This window comes from Erinaceus europaeus, chromosome 16, assembly GCF_950295315.1.
Source record: "Erinaceus europaeus chromosome 16, mEriEur2.1, whole genome shotgun sequence".
NCBI classification, from domain to species: Eukaryota; Metazoa; Chordata; class Mammalia; order Eulipotyphla; family Erinaceidae; genus Erinaceus; species Erinaceus europaeus.
The window spans coordinates 70,600,720-70,622,948 of record NC_080177.1 but is presented as its reverse complement, the minus strand read 5'-3'; the positions used below and the strand labels follow the sequence as shown (position 1 = coordinate 70,622,948).

The following is a 22,229-nucleotide window of genomic DNA, read 5'->3' as shown; positions in this document are numbered from 1 at the left end:
ACTGCTTGCATAGGGAAAGCTTCACTAATGGTGAAGCAGTGCTGTACCTCTCTCTCTCTCTCTCTCTCTCTCTCCCTTTTATTTTTTCTTCCAGGGTTATCTCTGAGGCTCAGTGCCAGCACAATGAGTCTACTGCTACTGGAAACTATTTAGAGGAATTTATTTAGGGGCAGACAGAAATTGAGAGAGGAGGGGGAGATAAAGAGGGAGAGAGAAAGAAAGATACCTGCAACCTGCTTCACCACTCATGAAGTGTTCCCTCCTGCAGGTGAGGAATGAGGGTCCCAAACCCAGATTCTTCCAAACCCAGTCCTTGCACTTAGTAATATGTGCACTTAACCAGTCATGCCACCACCTGGCTCTCTCTTTCTTTCTCTCTATAATATTCCCTTTCCCTCTCAATTTCTCTCTGCCCCTATTCAAAAGTAAATAAATAAACAAATTAAACCATTTTTATTATTTATTTATTCTGTTGTCCTTGTTGTTTTATTGTTGTTATTGATGTCATCGTTGTTGGATAGGACAGAGAGAGATGGAGAGAGGAGGGGAAGACAGAGAGGGGGAGAAAAAGATAGACACCTGCAGATCTGCTTCACCACCTGTGAAGCGACACCCCTGCAGGTGAGGAGCCGGGGGCTCGAACCGGGATCCTTCCACCGGTCAGAAATTAAAGCATTTTTAAAGACGTGCATTGCCTCTGTGCGCCTCCCCAGACTGTCGTTAGAGAAGATGAAGCACACTTCTCCTTTGCAGAGGTTTTCTAACCCTCTTCTTTTTTTTCCTTCTTTTCTCATTTTCTCTACTAAACACAGGATTATCCTTAAAAGGTCTTTCAACAAACAGTATAATGTCCATTATGCAAATCAAAATCTCCAAATCTGCTTGCGGTACACTTCAGTAAAGAGCAGCAGGTACCACAGGGGACTGAACAAAACCTCTTTTCATTTAAGGAAATCATTGGCTCAAGTAGACTCAGCCGCTTACCTGCGGGCTCTGATTGAGGCAAGGACTGCTGAACAAGGTCATTTAACTGTGGGGAATTGCTAAGCGGAACTTCTCTGTATGCCCACAAAGGGGCAATGTTGCATCAGAATTGATTAATGCTTAGCCCCAGCCCAAATACATATTCATCAAGTATCCAGAAAGTATCCTGAATGTCTATCAGGGATCTCAGAGGTAGTTCAGTGTTGGAACACAGGACTTGCATGTGTAAGGTTTGGAGTTGGTCAGTCCCTTATTTTTGTATTTCTTTCATGAGTGTAAAGTTTGAAGTAAACTCAATGTTTGCTTAGACTGAAGAGCTACCACCCAGTACAGTGTTACTCAGTGGCCATGGTCCTATATTGTCTTAAATATACAGAATTGTTCTATAGGCAATTGTTTAGTTGGAGATCAAAGCTTCTCCAGACTAGATAATTCTTGTTTTTTCTTTCTGATTTTACCATGCATATCCACAGAATTCCTTTTTATTCTTTAGTTTACCTGATTTATATTTTATATGCAATATGATAATTTAAATTGATTCAGGTTTCGTCCTTTGTTTTCTAAGATCTTGTTAAATATAAATTCATCTGAAAGGTTGTGATACAATTTGAGTTCCTCAAAGACAAAGGGACCACATATTCCCTATGCTATGAGCCATCATCTTAAGTTATAAAGGAATATTATACTATTATACGTGTGTATCCTCAATAGACTTTAACTCATATTTGTAATAAAAAAGAAATGATACACTAATTATATGGCTTATTATCTATTGCCCAGGATAAAGTAATGTAATCTGTAACAACAAATCAAGATGCCCCAAGCTACCATTTTTAACATCTTGGGATTGTGAGGAAAAGGAAGAGGATGTTTGGGGGAAGAGAAATTCTAAGCTGACCTTTCTGTAAGGCGAGAATTTTCTGATTTCCTATGAATGTATCTTCAGCAATTTAAGTTCGAGCAAAACAAAGATGTGGCTTCTTTGATGGATGTAGATTTTGTGAAGGTCTTTGTGGAGTGGGCGGAGCTTGTTGAAAAAGACTGAAGCAGGTATGAACTCATTCACCATCCTTACTAACTGAGAAGACCAGGAAAACCATCTGAGCTGCCACTGACTGTTCTTGTCAGGAGAAATGGATCAGATCCTGGGAGCTCAGTTTTTAATCTTATGGCTTCAACTAAGCTGTGAGTTTTGAAGGTGAAACCCCATTACTTTGGGGGGGGAGAGAAAACGGGGGTATATACAGGCACGTTTATGCAAACTGAAATTTTCAGAAGGAAAATTTGGAGATCTAACATTTTGTTATCTGTTTAATAGGGGTGAGTGGACAACAGACAGAAAAAAGTGACCGGCAGCAGGTGAAACAAAGTCCTTCGTTGTGGAGAGTCCGAGAAGGAGAGACGGCAATTCTGAACTGTACTTATGAGAACACTGCGTTTGACTTCTTCCCATGGTACAAACAATACCCTGGCAAAGGCCTTACGTTTTTGAAAGGCATACTTTCAACTAAGACTAAAGAAGAAGAGGGAAAGTTCATAGTTTTCCTAAACAAGGGTGAAAAGCTTTTCTCACTGCACATCAAAGACGCCCAGCCTGGAGACTCAGCCACTTACTTCTGCGCAGCCAGGGCACAGTGCTCCCCAGGCACCTGCAGCCTGTACCCAAACCTGCAGCTGGGGCTGAGCCAGAACCTGCTGGGTGGCAGAATATTCACACACATGCACACAGGGACACACACACACACACACAAACACAAACACGCACACACACACACACGATCACAAACAAGTCTTCTTGCATTTAAAAGAACTGAAATGTTATATAGAATTTTTCTTTGGTCAAACTAAAATTGATTCAGAAAATCACATGCCAAGAAAAATATGTCTCCAGTAACTCCAATTTGGAATTTAAATACTAACTTTGAAAATAGCCCATAGGTCAAAGAAGTGATTGCAATAGCTATTAGGAAACCACTGGAAGAAAATATGATTAAAATACAGAAATGTGTATATACAATGCAGTTAAAATAAAGTGTAGAGGGAAATTCATCACGACGTGTTTATGCCAAATTAGAGAAGCTTAAGCACAATGGTCAAAGCTTTAAACAAAAAAGAAAGAGATAAGCAACTTAAATCCAAAGTAAACTAAGGAAATAAAAAAAAACTGTTTTCCTTTCCACCAGGGTTATTTCTGGGGCATAGTGCCAGCATTAGGAATCGAATACTCTTGGTGACCATTTTTTCCCCTACTTTTCTTGATAGAACAGAGAGAAGTTGAGAGGAGGGGAGATAAAGAGAGAGAAAGATAAACACCTGCAGACATGTTTCACCGCCCATGAAGTGTCCCCCCTGCAGGCTGGGTGCAGGGGATTGAACCCAGGTCCTTGCATATGGTGATATGAGTCCTGAACTGGGTGCATTACTACCCAACCTCCACTAAAGGAAAATTTAGTAAGTCAAGTTGATCAAAAGGACTACAAATCATAGAGCTATAGAGTGAAAAAAGACACTACCCAATAAATCCTACATTTAAAGGGCAGTAAAAGAATTTACTATCAATCCTGTGCCAGAAGTAAACCCCCATACAAGAGCATATGTGATTTTTTTTTTTTGACCAAGGTGCAAAGGGGATCAATTCAATGGATTAAAGCTCAGCAAACTGTGACAGGATAGTTGGATACTCATTGACCTGTGCCCCCACATTATACACAAATTTGAGGATAGTCACAAAATGGACCACATATGCAACTGTAAAATGCAAAACTATCATGTGGTGTGTGTGTGTGTGTGTGTGTGTGTGTGTGTGTGTGTGTGTGTGTGTAAGAGAGACCTGAGTACTACGCCATCATCATGTGACACTTTGGATCAAATCCAGGCCCCTACAAGTACAAGTCCTGTGCTCTGATGTTGAGTCATTTTCCCTGGTCTGAAATTATAAATCATTCAGAAGGAAATGTAAGAGAAAATCTTCCTTAACTAGGGTTAGGAAGGTTATTTTATTTTATTTTATTTTTTTGAGATTACAGTAAAGAATAAAACATTGGGAGTGGGGTGTAGCGCAGCGGGTTAAGTGCACATGGCACAAAGCACAAGGACTGGCATAAGGATCCCGGTTCCAGCCTCCCGGCTCCCCACCTGCAGGGGAGTTGATTCACAAGTGGTGAAGCAGGTCCGCAGGTGTCTTTCTCTCCCCTTTCTGCCTTCCCCTCCTTTCTCCATTTCTCTCTGTCCTATCCAAAAACAACTACAACAATAAAACAACTAGGGCAACAAAAGGGAATAAACAAATATTTAAAAAAGAATGAGCCATACGAATAGATTGTTGATTGTGTCAAATTTAAAAATGTTTGCTCATCAAAATATACCGTTAAACGTGCACAACAGACAAACTGATTGGCAGAGAATATTTACATAGTACACTTGCATCACAGGACTTCTGTTCAGAATATAAAGAACCCTCCAAGCTCAGCAGACCATGGCACAGTTTATGACAGTGCTGAACACTGGGCCTGGAAACTGAGAGTTCAGACATGCAGGTCTTACTTTCTAACATGTTAGGCTATCTCCCTGGTTGTAGAAAATCTTTGAATACTTTTCTAAAAGATGCAAACCTAAAATTAACAGCTCAGGGAGTCTTGTTCTTTTTCTTCCAGGTTCCACTTTTTAGCACACACAAAAAAAACTGAAGAAGAAAAGAAAATCATTTTGTTTAGCAATGGGAAATATGCCCACAAGATGTCAGTATATCTTGAAACCAATAGACATGAATAAAATTACAGGATACACAACACAACTGATACACAAAATCTAACTGTATTTCTGTATACCAATACAAATTATGGGATAAAGAAATTGGGGTTCAGTGGTGAAAGATGGTGAAACACAAATGTTAACATGCTCAAGGACCTAGGCTCCAGACTCCAGTCCCCACTGGCAGAGGGGAAGCTTCACAAGTGTGAACCCCTCCTGCAGATGTCTGTCTTTCTCTCTCTAACCCCACTCCCCTCTCAATTTATCTCTGACCTATTAAAAAGAAAAAGAAAGAAAAGGTAGTCATGAAGCACTGGGTCCCAGTAATAACATTGGTGGTAATTTAAAAAAAAGTGAAATAAAGAAATAGCCCAATGTATAATTACTTCAAAATAGTAATATTCCTATAAATAAATGTAACCAAGGAAGTGAAAAACACATACACTGAAAACTATCAATTACTCTCATTAGGATTTCATTATAGACAAATGCCAATATTTTTTTTGAAATTTGATGACCTAAACTCCTAGAACAGAACAATTTTAAAGAGTTTGTCTAAAAAGAAGATATTTTTATTTTATAAATTATTTACTATACCATTAGTAGTTTTGAATGTTTTCACTTATAAGATAGCATTCTGGGAGAAGTTTACTGTTCACAAAAACGATAATATGAGTTGGGGCCTAGAAGCAGCACACAAGTAGAGCTCAAGGACCCACATTCTAGACATGGTCCCTACATGCGGTGGTGGGGGGAGAACTTCATGAGTGGTGGAGCAGGCTGCAGGAGTCTGTCTGTCTCTATTTAAGAGGAAGGACTGCCAAGAATGGTGAATTTGTCATGTAGGCACTGAGCTTCTGCAACAACTTTGCTGGCAGAGGAAAACAAATAAAACACCATCATGCAAATTGTACAATTCCAGTAAATGAACTCATGGCAACACAGTGGCTGACATTTGAACTCAGAGGTCTTAGAGATTCTCCATTTCTGAAACTATTCATAGTGTTATATCAGTCAAAATACTAGTTCACTACTGATACACCTGACTTTTCAGATTGGAGAGATCACAGAACCCCATTTTGATTTCATTTGCCGAATCATTCCTGCTGTTGTGAAGTTAATAGTTCTCATGATTTGCTGAAAAAGAGAAGGAATGGGGGCTAAGTGCTCACATAACAGTGCACAAGGACCCAGGTTCAAGCCCTTGGCCCCCATCTGTAGGGGCAAAGCCTCATGTGTGCTGAAGTAGTGCTACAGATATCTCTCTATCTCTCTCCCTATCTCTTCCTCTCCTCTCAAATTTTACCCTATTTTTACCCAATTATAAAGAAATAAAAATATTTGAAGAAGAAAAAGAAGAAGAAGAAGAAGAAGAAGAAGAAGAAGAAGAAGAAGAAGAAGAAGAAGAAGAAGAAGAAGAAGAAGAAGAGAAGAAAGCATGAATCTAAGTGTTATTATCTGGCTTGATTACAATAGGGAAGTAAAAGAACCACTGGTTACTTTCAAATTGGACTGGAGGAAAGAGAGCAAAATATGAATACATATCTGGGTTTGAGAGGTGCCACTCATGCATCTGGTGAAAGCCAGCAGGATGCTGTTATTCTAGACATCCTTAAAACTCATTAAGCACAGTGAGGTCATGTATATTACAGTAAATCCTAACCACTGGATTTTCAAAGAAAAATAAGCTTCCAACTAGCTTGATTATAATAATAATTAACTATTGCTATTTTAAACTCTTTCTAAGACTACAAGGAACTCTTCTATTCTCTTTAAGATTCATGTTTCTTAGAGTTTGCAGTGAGTACCCCCCAACACTTTGTCTCCACTATTCTAACCTTTGGGTCCATGATTCTTCAACAATTTGTTTGGCTTTGTATGTTAACTCTCTTTTCAGCCACCAGGTTCCAGATGCCATCAAGATGCTGACCAGACTTCCCTGGACTGAAGACCCCACCAATGTGTCCTGGAGCTCCGCTTCCCCAGAGATTCACCCTACTAGGGAAAGAGAGAGGCAGACTGGGAGTATGAATCAACCAGTCAATGCCCATGTTCAGTGGGGAAGCAATTACAGAAGCCGGACCTTCCACCTTCTGCAACCCACAACAACCCTGGGTCCATGCTCCCAGAGGGATAGAGAATGGGAAAGCTATTGGGGAGGGGACGGGATATGGAAATTGGGTGGCGGGAATTGTGTGGAGTTGTACCCCCCCATCCTATGATTTTGTTAATGTCTCCTTTCTTAAAAAAAAATTCATATTTCTATTCCTGGAACCTGTGGTTGTACTTCTTGATGCTTTTTCTCTCTGATACCTTACTCTGTTATACTGTCTCTGTTGACCTAGACTAAATCAAGCTATGAATACTGCCATATCACATTATGCTGCTACTGACTTGTTACTAAGGATTGTCTCTAGAGACATTAAGCCTGCTATGTCAACCTCCCAACTCCTCTAATATGGTGAGGTCTTTCCTAACAGATGAGACTACTTAGTTCCATTTCAGATGACATATTATTTAAAAGTTACAGATACTAGATACAGGCTAGGGTTTCGGGTACTAGGTACAATACTCAAAGTATATAGATCAAAGTAAAAGTACTTAATAGCCCTCTGTGATTAGACTTAGATCTACTAAGCCCAGGATCCTAGCAGAAGGGTGAAAAAAGAAGGCATCACAAATTCTCTAACCCATCAGATTTCTCCTAAATAAGCCTGACAATCTAGTAGAAAGGCCCAGAGAAGGCAGACTCCATAAACCTGATACTAGTTGGATACAAGAAATGACTCCATATGCAAATTTTAAAATTATATTTATTTATTTATTGGATAGAGATAGTCAGAAATCTAGAGGGATAGAGAGGGTGAGAGATAGAGAGACACCTACAGCCCTGCTTCACCACTTGTGAAGCTTTCTCCCTGCAGATGGGGACTAGGGGCTCAAACCTGGGTCCTTGTGCATTGTAACATGTGCGCTCAACCAGGTGCGCCACCACCCGGCCCCAGTACACAAACTTTTTAGCCACGACTCCAGTGGTATTGACATGCTCAGTTGGCACCTACAGATGTCACACGCTGCAGGAGTATCTTACAGCATTGTGTCACAGAGAGATGAAGCTTACTTGTCTTGATTTTACCATAAAATAAAATATGGTCAATCACTGAATTTAGCGAGTGAGAGTGGACATTTTCAACCAATAGGATGGAAAGTGTGACACTGGACAATGTTAGGACTAATGTTTTAATAAGGAGAATTTCCCTTGTGAAGACAGCAGGATTAAATATCCCAATTCTCCTGAGTCTAATAAATAAGACTGAGAACCAGTTGTCAGATGAGTAATATTCTATTCTTATATTCTATTGTCTTCCATAAAAATAAAGACAAGTCAATAGATGTTGAATGTCAGAAGTGCTGAATTTATTTATATTTTTATTTATTGATTTAATAATGGTTGACAAGACAAAAGGATAAAAGAGGTATAATTCCACACAATCCCTACCACCAAAGTACCACATCCCATCCCCTCCATTGGAGGGTTCCCTATTCTTTATCCCTATGGAAGCATGGACCCAGGATCATTATGGGGTGCAGAAGGTGGAGGGTCTGGCTTCTGTAATTGCTTTTCTCTGGACATGGGCATTGGCAGATGGAGCCATACTCCCAGCCTGTTTCTACCTTTCCCTAGTGGGGCAGGGCTCTGGAGAGGTGGGGTTCCAGGACACACTGGAATGCACTGGATCGACCTTCTCATGGTGCATCTCGTGAGTACCCATTCATTGGGGAAACTGACGATCCTCCCTAGCCGACTGAATCCACATGGATCCCAGTCACTTTCAAAGCCAGCAACAAGCAGCTCCTGACAGCTTTCAAGCTGTTGGTCCTGCTCTTCGAGTCCTCCAACTTAATGTTGAGGGGCTGTCCTTTGCCAAACGCGTTCTTATTGGTCAATTGGTGATACAGCATCAGGCAGATGTTATCTGCCTACAAGAAACACATATAGCAGTCAATGAAGCTGCTTGATTCACCATCAGTGGATTCGATTTAATATGCTATAATCTCCATCCTAAACACGGCCGAGCCATCTACGCCAAATCGTGTCTTGTGGACGTTTACCATACGGCCTCTTCGACCTTCTACAACTCCATTACTATTGGAACTATTCAGCTCATCAACGTATATAAGCCTCCCAGTGCCTCATGGGATAATGAGGTCCTGCCTAGCCCGAATCACCCAGTCGTTTACGTTGGAGACTTTAATAGTCATCACCAAGACTGGGGATATTCCTCCACTCGTGTTGACGGCTCTATCTTAGCCGACTGGGCTTCATCGAATGACCTCTCCCTATTATACGATCCCAAACAGCCAGGCTCTTTTCACAGTGCTAGATGGAATAAAGACTCGTCACCTGACCTGTGCTGGATTAGCACAGTCAACGGCCAAGAGTTTCCCGCTACGAGACAAGTTCTCAAGATCTTCCCGCACAGTCATCACCGCCCAGCTATCATCCACATTGGTCTCCAGCTCCCACTGATTCTGTGCTCGGAGAAACTAAGATGGAACTTTCAGAAAGCAAACTGGCGTCTGTTCAGTGATCTTACCAACAAATCTATTCCTACAATTCCAATTAACTCTATCCCCTCTGAAGATTCCTACAGGCGCTTCCGCCAAGCCATCTTCAAAGCAGCTTCCCAAGCCATTCCTCGTGGGAGACATGCTAACTATATGCCTTCTCTCGATGCTGAGTGCGAGCAACTACTAAAGCAGTATGATGAGTCGGGCGACCCAAATGTGGCTGACCATCTCACTGCCTCCCTGGATGCAGCACGCCAAGCCCGCTGGCAACAACTCACGAAAAGTCTGAACTTCACCCACTCAAGTAGGAAGGCCTGGAAGCTTCTTCACAGACTGGGTGCCAGTAGCCAACCCCCTCCCATCTCCCATCCTCCCGTATCTCCAAACTCAGTGGCCGGTCACCTAACTCAAGTTGGACGTGCTAAGATCGACCCAGTCTGGAAAAGAGAAATTTCCCATGAGTGGTCATCCCACTTCCGGTTATCTTGTCCATCTCCAAAACTCTCTCCCTTTACACTGTCTGAACTGGAAGATGCTTTGAAGAGGGTTAAACCGGGAACAGCTGCTGGCTATGATAACATCACCCCAGAACTCATTCTTAACCTGGGTCCCGCGGCAAAGAAGTGGCTCGCTTCATTCCTGTCCCACATCTTGGAATCTGAGTCTATGACCAAAGTTTGGCATCGTGCGAAGATTATAGCGGTTTTGAAACCAAAGAAAGACCCAACACGGGCCGCCAGCTATAGACCAATTTCTCTCCTCTCTGTGTGTTACAAACTCCTTGAGAGGCTGCTTCTGTCACGTATTTCTCATCCTACAGAGAAATTCCTATCACCTGCCCAAGCTGGTTTCCGCCCAGGAAGATCTACCTTCGAACAAGCCCTAGTCCTCTCAACTTACATTGAAAATGGATTCCAGAAGAATTTAAAGATGGGTGCTGTCTTTGTTGATCTCACAGCAGCCTATGACACGGTTTGGCACCGTGGTCTCCTAGTCAAGATCTCAAGATGCCTGCCTCCATGGGTGGCCAACACTATATCGTTTCTTCTCCAAAACAGAAGATTCCGGGTGCATCTGGGTGACAAGTTTAGCAGATGGAGACTTGTCTCAAGTGGCCTCCCCCAAGGCTCTGTTCTGGCTCCTACGCTATTTAATATTTACATCAATGACCTCCCAGAAACTTCTTCAAGGAAGTTCATCTACGCTGATGACATCTGCTGTGCAACTCAGACATCCAAGTTCGACATCCTCGAGGAAACACTCACGAAAGACATGTCTCTGATATCTGATTACTGTAAAAAATGTTGACTAATCCCTAGCACTGCAAAAACGGTATCATCTGTTTTCCATCTACACCATGCCTCGGCCTCACATGAGCTTAATGTGCAGCTTAGCGATATGAGAATCCGGCATGAAGCCCAGCCAGTCTATCTTGGCGTTACTCTTGATCGCACCCTGTCATTTCACGAACATCTCATAAAAACTGCAGCAAAGGTGGGCGTGAGGAATAACATCATTGCAAGACTGGCCAGCTCCTCATGGGGCGCGAGCGCTTCCACACTACGATCATCATCTCTGGCATTATGCTATTCCACTGCAGAATACTGTGCCCCAGTATGGTTCTGTAGCCCCCATGTCCACTTGGTTGATTCCAAATTATATTCCTCTATGAGGATAATTTCTGGAACCATCCGTTCCACCCTGGTTCCATGGCTGCGAGTTCTTAGCAACATCGCCCCGCCAGATATTCGTTGGGATGCAGCATCATCTAAGTTCATTCCCCACGTCTACGCTCGACCAGACCTGCCAATATACGCAGATATCTTTGCCCACCCTGTTCAATGCTTGACATCTCATCACCCAATCTGGTCCCCTATGCCTACACTGAACTTCTCTGTTCCAGACTCTTGGAAACAGAGTTGGCAGTCAGCTGAGGTAAAGAACAAACACCTCATCACAGACCCCTGCAAGCGTCAACCCGGCTTTGACCTAGTACGTTATGATTGGGCCCTCCTCAATCACTATCGAACAGGCCATGGCCAGTGTGCCGCTATGTTCCATCGCTGGGGAGCCAGAGACGACCCGAACTGCCCCTGCGGCTCCAGACAGACTATGACCCACATAGTCAACGATTGCCACCTCTCCAGATTCAAAGGAGGTCTCAAAACTTTACATCAGGCTCAACCTGATGCTGTTGACTGGCTACGGAAGAAGGGCAAACGCTAGAAGAAGAAGAAGGACACACTGGTGTGGTCGTCGCCCAGGGAAGTCAGGTTGGCATCTGCAACTTGGTGGCTGAAAAAGCATTACGATATAAAGCAGAACAAATTGTTTGATAATCAGGAACTTAAAGGTAAGCATAAAGCAGATGAGATTTGAGGTCTCCATTTTTTAAAAAGCTAGGAAGTCTATTTTAGGTATATTCCAAGGGTCCCATGACTTTATTATTTTTTGCCTGAGTCTGACAGCTAACATGCAGGTGGGCTAAAGGTATTGTCTGGGGAGATGGTGTCAGAGTTGGAGATAGGACTAGAAAGCTGGGTCAGGGAAGAGAGTAGCTTCCAAATTAATTATTAATAAGCAAAATTAGGAAAGCCGACAGTTCCTAATAAGTCATACATCTACATTTATTATTGTTATTATTATTATTTATTATTGCCACTAAGTTATTACTGGGTCTCTGCCTGCAGCATAAATCCATTGCTCCCAGAAGCCATATATTTGTCCTTCTTATTTAAAAGAATAGAGAGAAATCAGAGGAGAGGAGGAGACAGAAATAGAGATACCTGCGGAACTACTTCGCCGCTCACTAAGCTTCCCACCTTCAGGTGGGGACTGGGGGTTTGAAGCCCAGGACTTAGTACATGGCAATGTGTGTGCTCTACCTAGTTATACCACCTCCCAGCCTCTATATTTTATTGTTTATAACATTAACCTATTCATTGTCTTTCCTTGTTGAGAGAGAGAGAAATCATAGCAGTGAAGCTTCCTTCAGTGTCAAGGGTCAGGCTTGAAGCTAGGCTTACACATGGCAAAGCAACACACTATCCAAACTGAGCTTTAGATGGGCCAGAGACTTACTCTGTGGAAATTATCAATGATTTTCAACTGACTCAATCTTCATTTTCCCTAAGCGTAAAACTGTAATGTTAATTACCTTCTCCGTGCTCACTTTAATTACTGTCTAAGTCAACTACCCAAGAAAGATGGACCAGTAATGGACAGAGTGAGGAAGACTTTTCTCATCTACGCATGACCATGTGGTGGGTTTAAATAAGAAACTCTATTTCCTGTCTGACAGAGCAGCATCAAAACACAGGAACTACATAAAAACACAGCTTGGTGACCAGAGACACCAAACTCTGGGCTGCAGGTAGAGCTGAACATACGTGTGCAGGAGAACACATCCATCATGGTGCTCCCCAGCCTGCTGTGGGTGTCGGTGGCCTCCATCTGCTCTGGTCTGGATGGTTCCACAACATAGGATGAGAGTGAAGGGTGAAAGGATTGTACACAGTCCTGGGGGACTTGCCAGGATTTGAGGGGGAGAGGAGGGCTGAGAAAAGCAAGCACCTTATTCTTCCAGTTTATTTTGTCTTTCATTCCTCAATTGTGCTGATTCCTATGCAATATATTATTTATTCCATTAACGCTGCTTTCTGATTTTTTTTTCAGGATTCAGTATGGCCCAGAGTGTTACTCAATTCACCCCCACCATTTCCAGTCAAGAGGGGTCAACGGTTAATTTTTATTGTCAGTTTGAAACAAGTTGGAGCTCATACTATATTTTGTGGTATAAGCAGCTTGCCAGTGGAGAGATGGTTTTCCTTATTAGTCAGTTTTCTTCTGGAGAGAATGCAAATAGCAGTCGCCATTATATAGACTTCCAGAAAGCAATGCAATCCATCTACCTCACCATTTCCCCTTTAAAGCTGCAAGATTCAGCAAAGTATTTCTGTTCTCTCTGGGAACTCACCATGTTTGAATTGATAGTAGAAGCTGAACAAAAACGCCAGGACTCTATGAGAAAGCCCTCACCCCCCCCCTAGGGAGGAGTCCAGCTGAAATGCACAGCTGCAATAACCAGACAAAACATAGACAGTGGCTGTGGCTGTGGCTGCTTGGTCTGTGGGTGGTCTGGATCAAAAGACAGAAGTCTCAGTGAAATCTCCTTCTATGATATTCAGAAACAGCTGTCCAAAATAACTTATGTTTGAATCATTTCTAGGTCTTGAGTTTCTTTTAACTGTAAAGTTGCCTAAAATTGAATTAGCTTCTCAGGCAATCATTTCAGTGTCAGTTTCTATATAAAGATGCTCACAAATTGGGGCCGGGTGGTGGCGCACCTGGTTGAGTGCACATGTTACAGTGTGCAAGGACCCAGGTTCGAGCCCCCAGTCCCCACCTGCAGGGGGAAGGCTTCACAAGTGGTGAAGCAGTGCTGCAGGTGTCTCTCTGTCTCTCATCCTCTCGATCCCTCCCTTCCCTCCTGATTTCTGACTGTCTCTATCTAATAAACAAATAAAGATAATGAAAAATGTTTTAAACAAGATGCTCACAAGTCCTGCCTAGTCCACTAGAATCCTCTGGAATATCATTCTCCAAGCCCTTTACTATCATATTTTGTATTTGTTAGGCTCTAGTCAGAGAAGCAGAACCACTATGAGTGATAGAGAATAGAGGTGAGGGGGCCAGGTGGTGGTGCACCTGGTTGAGTGCACATGATACAATGCAGAAGGACCCAGCTTTGAGCCCCCGGTCCCCACCTGCAGGGGGAAAGCTTTGCAAATGGTGAAGCAGTGCTGCAGGTGTCTCTCTTTCTCTCTCCCTATCTATCTCCCCTTTCTCTCTCGATTTCTGGATGTTTGTATCCAATAAATACAGATAATTAGAGAATAGAGGTGAGTTACAAAGATGCTTCTTCATGCAATTCCTGCATCTTGATAGGAGTCTGTGAAAAACGATGGTCTCTGTATCTGCTCTAGAGCCTGAATTTAATAATTAGCTCTAGAAAAATCTGTGAAGGAATTTGGCTGTGGGCACAAGAACATCAGCACACCGACATGTTAGATTGCAATAGTATCATGAGGAAAACTGAAACCCATAGCAAAAAATGACAAACAAAAAATAGGTCTGTCATTGCCATCCTTCCGTCTCTTGTGGTTATCAGCCTTCCTGCTTCATGCAGTCATGTTTTAACACAAAGAGGATATGGAGCAGGAAATCTGGTAAAAGGTGGAGAGATGTGAGATATGAGTCAATAGGAAGGTAAGAGCAGATTAACAGTAAGAAGTGCAAGTTGCCACAGTGCCTGAAGACTTGCCCCAACTCACAGAGCACAAAAAATATGATGTATTTTTACATCTGTTTTCTACATCTGATACAACATACAGTTGTGTCACAACTGCCTGCCATATTGTGTACAAATCTCCTTGTTGACCAACATAGCCCAGAGTAGCACAGGGAAGAGTGTAATGAAATAACATGTGTAGATAGCTAGATTGAGACAGTGTGAAATTACAATAGCATCCTTCCCAAATAAATATTCTCTCTGCAGAAGATAATAAAAGAAAAAAAAAAAGAAAAAACAAGGAGGACAGAGCACCTAGTGGAGGTTGTATTGTTATGTGGAAAACTGAGAAATTTTATGCATGTACAAACTATTGTATTTACTGTCGAATGTAAAACATTAATCCCCCAATAAAGAAATTAAAATAAATCATATATGCATCAGTGAGCACTTCTCTTTCCTCTCTTGGCTGAATCAAAAATTTTTTAAGTGAGAAGTGAGACATATCTTTTCTATCTCTTATTGCCAGCAGAGAATAGCCCCCAGAACAGTGATACTGGACTTGTTGATTTCAACTATAACCTAAAAGTAAACACCAGACCTTGATACAAACTGCTATAGCATCAGTAAGTAGATGAAGAAGTCATTCCTTAGCCAGTGAGCAGTGCTGAAATATCTTGGAAAGTTTCTTCTACAGTTGTGTGCTTTTAAGAATAAGAGGTTAGATGGATAGATGAAATAATATCTCTTAAACACTAGATGGGATCGGAAGTGTTCAGGGTGGTATAGCCATAAGACTCTTATATAATTAGAGACCTTTTATCATGTCAATACTTTTGTTCTTTCTTCTTATAATACTTCACCTTAGTAGCTCCTCTGCACCCTCTTCACTGACTACCTAAGTATCAACATTTGTTCAGTTCTTATCTAAGTTGCTGCCTTCCTTTCTTAACACCCAGGCAATACCTCTTAGGATCAGATATTGCAAGCACAATTCCAGAGAAGCATTCAAGAAATATATACATGCTGGGTCTCTCTAAAATACCACACATCATTCACCCAGTGTCACTCAAAGGAAAGCAGATTACTAGTTTCAAGTCACATAAGTCACTAGTTTCAAGTCACATCAGTGAGGGAATTAAAAGGAATCTAGGTATAGCTGAGTCATCAGCTGGGCTTCTAGTCAGTGATGAGTAAGAGAGGGATATATAGATGATACATATATAGATAGATGGTAGATGAAAGGTGGTGTTCAGGTTGTAAGAGCAACATCAGGTGGTTTTGTAATTGCAGTCCCCAGGTCAGAACACATAGAAAGAGCCACTGTTAAACAAGAGGTAGTAGGATTTTGCTCTATATATAGACAGCTTGGGGAAGATGGTGAGGCTGTGTTCTACCTGCAGTTTTTATAACCTTTATCTGGCCTGAAGTTCTAGCTCTCAGCTTATCTTTATTGGTAAGCGATAAGCACATTGTTTCTTTGGTACATTTGGCTATAATTGATGTGTGTCAATAATCAATCTTCTCTAATAAGTAAAATTAAATGTCAGATTTCTGATGAATAATATTTTATCCCTATTTCATAACACTATTTCATAAAAGTATAGCAAGTGGATTAGATTTGGAAATTCATAGACTGATTTTTTAATCATTTGACTTTGAAGTTATTTTATTTTCTGTGAATAAGCAGAATCCTTATTCTAAAATAGAAGAATGCAATGTACTACTGCCTTCTTAGATAGAAATGTCTTTTTCTGAGAAATATTTAAGCTAGAAAGCCAAATGTACATGGATTTTAAAAATATATAATGAATGGAGAAAATCAGTGTGACTTAAATACATTGCCAATGGATAGATTTGGCCCACAATTAGTAAAATCAGTTATATTTTATATGAGGCTGAAGCTATTCCATAAAAATTATCAATGTATATCAGTTGGTTAAAACTTTATTTTCTCTCAACTAAAATTTTTAGTGTCGAATGTCTTTTCTGTGCCCCTGTTTAGTTCTGCATTACTTATTTACCAGAGAAAGAGAAGCCGACAAAGGAATATTAAGGTGAGTCACACATTCTCCTCTGCACATGGCCACGTGGTTGAGGAACAGGAAAAACCCTATTTCCTGTTTGAATGGGCAGAATCTAAATGCAGGGGCTATGTATAAGCACAGCTCAGCACTCAGAGACACCACATTCTGGGCCTGAGTCAGAGATCAACACACCTGTGCATGAGAACACAGTCCACATGCTCCCCAGCCTGCTGTGGGTCTTGGTGGTCTCTGTCTGCTCTGGTATGGATATTACACAACGTGGGATGAGTGTGGAGAGTACAAGGATTGCACACAGGCCTGGGGGACTCACCAGTCATCTGAGGGAGAGAAGCAGGCTGAGAAAAACAAGCATATCATCCTTCCCGCTTGCTTTGTCTTTGATTCCTCAATTGTTATAACTCATATGCAAATTTTTTTCATCATGTCAACTCTGATTTCTGGTTTTTTTTTTTTTATTTCCTGCAGGATCCAGTGTGGCCCAGAGTGTTACTCAGTCCCCTTGGACTTTGTCCAGGCAAGAGGGGACAGAGGTTACCCTGGATTGTCGGTATGAAACAAGTTGGAGCTCATATTATATATATTGGTACAAGCAGCTTGCAAGTGGAGAGATGATTTTCCTTATCCGTCAGCATTCTTATGAACAAGATGCAATTAAAGGTCATTATACTGTAAAATTGCAGATAGCAGCAAAAACTATTCGATTCACCATTTTTCCCTTAAAGCTGGAAGATTCAGCAAAGTATTTCTGTGCACTCTGTGATCTCACTATGACTAAAGTGATAGTAAATGCTGAACAAAAACTCCAGAGATGAAAAGAGAGAGCTTCTCCAGATGCAAAAATACAGCTGAAGCATACACCTGCTGATTCCACACAAAACAGACAGTGACTGTGGCTGCTTGATCTGTGGTCTGGATCCAAATCCACAGTTCTAAGACCTCATTCTATGCCGCTTAGAACATCCCCAGAGTAACTTTCTTCAGATCCATTCCTGGTCTTGAATGGGTTATGTGTAAAGCTAACTTGTGATAGTTGATTTGTGACAGACAGACACAGATACACACACACACACACACGCACACACACACGCACACACACTTTTCAACAGAAAGTTTTATGTAAAGATAATCACATCACAAATACTGGTACAGTTATGACATCATCAGGAAAATAATTTCTTTAGTACTCTCCTGTTAGGTATTTGTAATAAACTATTTGTTTTACAGTTTTTACAGAATTTTAAATAGACAAATAACAAATGATAGGTCAGTTTGTGATAATCTTCCATTTCTTGTGTTGGGCTACCTTTGAAGAAGCATAACTGCCTCCCTGCTCTGTGCAGATATGGATCAACACAAAGAGGAGATGGAGAAGGACATCTTATGGACGATAGAGAAGTGTGAACCAATTAACAAGTTGACAGAGCAGATTAGGAGCCACAAGTGTGAGTTGCCACAGTAACTGGAGCCTCACACAAACTCACAACACTGATAATCAAATACTGCTGCTACATCACAACTGCCTTCCAAATTATTCACAGATCTGTGTTGTCATACTAGTTCATAATAACACAAGGAAGAATGCCAATGCGAATGCATTACTGGTAACTAAGTTGAGAGTGTACAAAATTCCCACAAAAAAATCCTCCCCAAACTAAGGGGCCCCTGCTCACAAAATGGACATAAAGTTCACTTACTGATCTTTGAACACTACTTTTCCCTCTTTTATAGGAGGCACTCTTTGCTATGTTTTAAAGCGGCAAATGAGAATTTTCTTAAGTTTGAAAATCATCTCTAACTCTTTTTGTCAGCCAGAGAGTATCACCTTTAAATATAGTTTATTTATTTGACAGAGATATAGAGGAGTCCAGAGGGAAGGGGGAGGTAGGGAGAGAGAAGGAGAGATGTTTGCAGCACTGATTCAAAGCTCCTGAAGTTTTCCTCCTGCAAGTGTGGACTAGGGGCTTAAGCTCAGGTTCTTAGGCATCGTAACAGGTGTGTTTACCTGCACCAGCAACTAGGCCTGAGAGCAGCACATCAAAAGATTCCTAAAAAGCAAGACTGATCCTTTGTAATTTAGCTGGTTGTAGAGCAGTGGTGCTGACATTATTGATTTATAAGAGAATCTGAAAAGAAAATACCAAACCTCCTTTAAAAATGGGGAGTATGGATCGACCTGTCAACGCCCATGTTCACCGGGGAAGCAATTACAGAAGCCAGACCTTCCGCCTTCTGCACTCCACAATGACCCTGGGTCCATACTCCCAGAGGGGTAAAGAATAGGAAAGCTATCAGGGGAGGGGATGGGATACGGAGGTTTGGTGGTGGGAATTGTGCGAAGTTATACCCCTCTATGGTTTTGTCAACGTTTCCTTTTTAGAAATAAAAAAATTTTAAAAAATGTCATAGGATAAATAAATGAGAAAGTCATTTATTTACCAGTGAAAATTTCTAAATACTTATAAGTTTCTTTCACAGCAGTGAGCTATTAAGATTTAGGGGGTAGAAGAATACGGGAGATATTATCTCTTAAACACTGAAGGCACTTTTTTCTTGTGAATGTTTTTATCCTTTCTGCTTATAAAACTGCTTCCCAATATCTCCATGCTGCACTCTGCACTTCCACCACTAATATTACTCAGGTGTCACCATCTGTGCAGTATTTACCCAAATTTATGCTTTCCTTCCATGAGACCCAAGCACCACTTTCATCTTAACATCGTTATTGCAAGCACGATTCCAGGGACGCATTCAAGAACTGAATCCATGATTGTGTCTTTCTACAATGTCAGACTTTATCCAGTCAATGGAAAACAAAGGAAATAAAATCATTAGTTTCAAACCACATGAGTAAGGGAGATGTGAGGGGACTAAAAAGGGTCTAAGAGTAGCTGTGCCATCAGCTAGGCTTCAAATTAAAGATGGGTGGCAGGAAGAGAGTCCTGGCTTAGGGAGAGCAATATCAGGTGGGGTTTTGATCTCAGTCTCCGGCTCAGAGATGCAGAGAGAGCAGGACTTTGTATTGTTTACAGTTGGTGGTTGTGAGTGAGGTTGTGTTCTCATACATAGATTTTCAGTGCATAGCTACCGTTGATAAAATCTTATATTTCATATGGGTCTAAACCTTCCGTGAAAATTATAGTATGCCTATTGTCTTAATGTTCTCTTATTCATTGTCTTTTCCATGCTTCTATTAAGGTGCTGTAGCTTTTTGCATAGCCTGAGAAAGAGAAATAGACCAAGAAAATGAAGTGTACTGCACCCAAGTAAAGGAAGGGCTGGGGGTGGGGATGACAAGGGGGCTTCCTGGTCCCAGTGCATGATTGTTTGATGGTGGGGGAGGACCTAGGCTGCGGGTGAGAGTGGATTGCAGAAAATTTAGAATTTTTACACATGTATCAACAACTGAATTTACTGTAAACCGTGAATCCTCCCAATAAATAAAAGAAATACCAAAAAAAAAAAAAAAAGATGTTAGGGTGAGGCAGAGTGTTCTCATCTGTGCACGACCACTGTGGTTGATGAACATGAGAAACCTTATTTCCTGTTTGGGGGAGCAGCAGCAGCAAACCCCAGAAACTACCGATACACACAGCTAGTTCTTCAGACACACCAAACTCAGTCTGGAGTCAGCTCTCCACACAGAGTGCAGAACACAGCCCACGTGCTGCTCCCCAGCCTGCTGTGGCTGTTGGTGGTTTCCATCAGCTATGTATGGCTGTTCCACAACATGACTATCAGTGTAAGGGATGAAAGGCTTGCACGCAGGCCTGAGAAACTTCCCATGATTACAGGGGAAAGATGGGCTGAGAAATGCACGCTCATTCAACTCTTATTTGCTTTACCTTTGATTCCTCAATCGTTGTGACTCTTATACCACATTTCAGTCTCTGTGTTCATTTTATTTTTTATTTTATCTGCAGGATCCAGCATGTCCCAGAATGTTGCTCAATCCCAGCCAGCCATTTACCAGGAAGAGGAGACAACGTTGACCGTGGATTGTTGCCGGGAGCCAAAACCTTAGCTAAGTCTCTCACATAACCGGTGAACAGACATTCCGATCATTGGAACTGCGATTACCATCTAACTGTTTGGAAAGTTGCTCACCCACCTCCCTCCCCCCACTACCTTAGCAGAACTTCCTCATGGTGTGTGCTTAAAATGCGGCTGTAAAATAAAATTTTCAGAGCTTGATCAGAAACCTGTCTTGCTGTTGTTCTTTCGTGTCTCTTGTCCCTGTCATTCCAGGTCTTTTAGGTTCCTAGCCCCTGTTCACTGCTCCGCTGGTCGGGGCAGATTGTCAATATGAAACAAGTTGGTATTTACATTTTCTGGTATAAGTAGCTTTCCAATGCAAACGTGATTTCCCTTAATAGCATTCTTCAGACTAGAATTCATAAGGATAGTTATTATCTACACTTCCAGAAATCAATGGAAACCATTTGCCTCACCATTTTCCCCCTAAAGTTAGAAGATACAGCAATGTATTTCTGTGCTCTCTGGGAGCTCACTGTGTTTGAACTGATAGTAAAACTGAAGCAAAATTCACTTCCTAACAAAGTCCCAAAACCTAGATATAGACCAGATCCCATGAGAAAGATCGTATGTTCATATGTATCCATAAATTAGGGCAAAATATATACCTGAAAGCAAAAGTACACAATAGTCTGCTGTGAGTCAGTATAAAGTTCCTAATGAAATAGTGTCTACTTAGACTTAGATACCCTCCCCATCCACTTCCTATTATAGTTCTCTCACTCACTCCAAAGCTAACCTTATCAAAGCAAGGACTGCAAAAGATGAATAAGGGCAAGAGACTGGCAGACTTTAATGAAGACTCTTTAGTCACTATCAGGCCACCCCATCAGCTGGGGCCCTAGTCGGGGAGTCCTGAGATTCCTGAAGAGACATGATGGGCCTAGACCTCAAATCCTCTTGCCTTGTTACCAGTCATCTCTACCAGGAACAACAAAAAAGACCTCTTTGTGGGCCCCCCAGAAGACCTTGCCATCAACTTGCATCAATAATGGTAGAGAATATTCCATCCTCTGAAGGGAGGATGGACAACATACTCTATGCTACACCTGAGGAAGATGGGTTGATATTGGGTCAGCTTGCAATGTTCCTACTCATGACCACAGAATGTGAGCTCAGATCTACAGGGCTGCAGAGGTCACATAGGCTCCTAAGCTGAGTATGGACCCCAGAAAAATCAAATCGATGGGGTTTACAGTCAACAATATTTATACCCCTTTCCCATATTAGGGAGCTACTCCCTTCCCTGATCCAGCTTTCTGTTCATTTTACAGCCATGACATCATCTCCAAGACAATAACTTGGATCCACCTGTACATCAGATTTCAGGCTCAGGGAAAAAAAAAAAAACTAGTATAGCTACAGGCCCTTTGGAATACAACTAAAATATGCCTACTAGCTATCTACAAAATGGAGGATCCCCCCCAACTCTTCATGTGCACTATTCCAGCCTTTAGGTCAATGATTGATCAACAATTTGTTTGGCTTTGTATGCTAACTCTCTTTTCAGCCACCAGATTCCAGATGCTACCATGATGCCGACCAGACTTCCC

The 22,229-nt window shown here is 41.6% G+C and overlaps 1 protein-coding gene and 1 long non-coding RNA gene across 2 annotated transcripts in view; one reads left to right on the top strand and one right to left on the bottom strand.

Moving 5' to 3' along the window:
* The window catches only part of LOC103125982 (T cell receptor alpha chain MC.7.G5-like), a 578,475-nt gene that overhangs the window by 90,637 nt on the left and 465,609 nt on the right, over window positions 1-22,229 (top strand). The gene's annotated exons all lie outside the window — the stretch shown is intronic.
* On the bottom strand, window positions 19,644-20,791 carry LOC132533486 (uncharacterized). The gene is made up of 2 exons (XR_009545380.1): window positions 20,487-20,791; window positions 19,644-19,861 (listed from the first exon to the last, which is right to left on the bottom strand). It is a non-coding gene; the product is annotated as an uncharacterized LOC132533486 (long non-coding RNA).